This window comes from Prunus dulcis, chromosome 6 (genome assembly GCF_902201215.1).
Source record: "Prunus dulcis chromosome 6, ALMONDv2, whole genome shotgun sequence".
In the NCBI taxonomy this organism is placed as follows: Eukaryota; Viridiplantae; Streptophyta; class Magnoliopsida; order Rosales; family Rosaceae; genus Prunus; species Prunus dulcis.
In genome coordinates this window covers 3288181-3290905 of record NC_047655.1, presented here as the reverse complement: position 1 = coordinate 3290905, position 2725 = coordinate 3288181, and the positions used below count along the sequence as shown (strand labels likewise).

Here is a 2725-nt window from a genome sequence, read left to right as displayed (position 1 = left end):
AGCATCAACGAATGATATCAAAAAAGCTGTCGACAAAGCTTGCTACAAGAGTGTGGTCTCATGTGCAGATATATTAGCTGTTGCAGCTCGTGATTCTGTATCCATTGTGAGTACATACATGTTTGCTAATATTGCTAGGTTCATCAGATGTGTTCACCAAATATTGTCCCAGTATACGTTCCATTTTCATACTAAACCCTAATATTCATTTGGAGGACAAATTTGGTGATGCTAACCGTACTCATTTTCTTTAGACATGGAATGAAATGTTTTTATTAATGAAATTTTGTATTTGTGTTTTAGTTGGGAGGACCTGGTTACAAAGTACAATTAGGAAGAAGGGATGCAAGAAATGCAAGCGTGAATGATGCAAACAGAAATCTTCCACCCCCATTCTTCAGCTTCTCACAGCTTCTCTCTATAACTTCCAAGCTCATGGACTTAACCTGAAAGACTTGGTTGTGCTCTCAGCTGCCCACACCGTTGGACTTGCTCGGTGCACCACCTTCCGTGCCAGGATTTACAATGATACCAACATAGACCCCAAGTTTGCAGCCTCTGCAAAATACAATTGTCCAACAACTGGAGGAGATAACAACACAAGGCCACTAGATTCAACTACAAAGCGATTCGATAATGTCTACTTTAAGGCTTTGTTACAACAAAAGGGTCTCCTCCATTCTGATCAAGAGCTCTATAAAAATAATGGTACAGAGAGTGATAAGCTGGTGCTGAAGTACAGCAGGAACTCGGAATCTTTTGCAAAAGACTTTGCAAATTCTATGATCAACATGGGCAACATCAAGCCTCTCACTGGGAATAATGGAGAAGTAAGACTCAACTGCCGGAAAATCAATTAGAATCGAATTTTCGATTCCATATGCTTGATACGTTGTGACCATTTCCTAAAAGTTTAAGCTTTTAGGATTAAGTGATTGTCCAACATGTGCCGGAGCTTGGTTTGGAGGAGGTTTAGGTTACGAATCCTCCGGTTTTCTTTCCTCACTTTTTGGTTGGTGTGCGAGGTGCCTGCTGTGGTTTGCACCTATGTGTTTCTCTCTAGTTCGTATTTTTTTTGTCTTTCCATGCAGAGAAAGAAACTACGCGTGAGAGACGGTGTTAACTTGATGTACATTTGTTGGCCTATTCTGTAACAATTAAAGTTTCTGAAGTCCATTGACATGTTTTGATGTTCATGATCATGGCTAAGTGTAATCTATTATGTTGTTATGTACCCAAAAATGAACTATCTTATTTAATAATAAAGATTTTCTTTTACATTATATTGCAAGACATGGCATACTTCTTGTCGTCCAAGTTTTTTTTTTTCCCCAAATGTTTGATATATATATTTGTTGAGGTGGTACCTGGTACTTGTTTGATATTGTCAAATTCGCATTGTCTGATGTAACACTAAGTATTTTTTATTTGACATATGGCATGTTCCTTTCAAAATTTTGCCGAACCCTCAATTAATTAATTAGCAGAGTATATTATATATAAGCCAACTGTAATTGACTTTAATTTTTCTTTTCAAAATTTTAAGTACATATAATTGACTTTAATATTATATATGTAGCAAATTACGGTGGAATGTAATTAAAATTTTAAGTATATATATTTACTTTATTTATTTATTTATTTATTATTATCAATATAGTGCTTGGTAACTAATTCATTGGGTAGCTACAACATCAAAACAAGCTCTAGTCTATATTGACCCGAAAAAGAAAATGAGTGACAATAACTAGTCAAATTTCGAGTGCTTTTATTGGAGTGAATATTCTTGATGAGATTTGAATTGTTCTTATTTGGTTATTTGACTTGTGTGAAGTTTAATTCGTGGGTTGTATTAATGTTGGCTATTTCACACACTACATCCAAGTTGTTCAATTAAATTTTGGTTAACCCTTTGATAATATCTTGAGTTATTGTTGCTTATTTCTTGGAAGCTAGCTAACGGTTGCTGATTATCTCTGAGATCAATATTGGGAAGTTAGTTGATCGCTTGTGTGCGTTGAGTTTTTGTTGTTTTGTTTTTACTTTTCGTTTTGTTTTGCTCGAGGACTAGCAAAATCTAAGTTGTGGGTATTTGATAAGTCCATAAATTTGCACATTTATATACTCTTTATACTTAGTTTTTGTAGAAGAATTTGATTTAAAAAGGACTTATTACTTTATTTTCTCAATTTTTAGCTTTCCAGAGCAAGTAATTTGTTTTCAACGGAAATACAACCTTTTGGTGGAGTTTTAGTACAAGACCAATTGGAGATGAAAGCTTAGACCTTGAAGATGATTGTGGAATTTTTCTAGAATTTTCAGAGCAGCCAATGAGAGCAGTCTTTGAAGTTAAGTCGGCATAAGGTGCAATCCCGTCAAAACTGTGCTGCTGTGGAAGAATGACTATTTGAAAAATTTCCTGATTTTTCGTCAAGGCATGTGATATATGGCTGGCAAGATAAGACAAAAATCTACAATTTACATATTTTTATTTTCTTGGAAGAGGAATAACCCCAAACGTGCCTGCAAAGTAACTGACGTGTTATCCTAATCCAAGTAGGAAAAGGAGTCAATTACTTACCCATTTTGGATTTATGTTTTAATTAGGTTTTTCTTTATTTTTGTGGCTGCTATAAAAGCCTGGCTAGGGTAGGAATAGACGTGGGGTGTTTTATTTAAGCATAAGAAACAACTCCCTTGGAGACACGCAAAGACTAGGAGAAAT

The 2725-nt window shown here is 35.1% G+C and overlaps 1 pseudogene; it reads left to right on the top strand.

Annotated features, from left to right (window-relative positions):
* LOC117632013 overlaps positions 1–860 on the top strand; it is a 1294-nt pseudogene extending 434 nt beyond the window's left edge.
* The last annotated feature ends 1865 nt before the right edge of the window (positions 861–2725 follow it).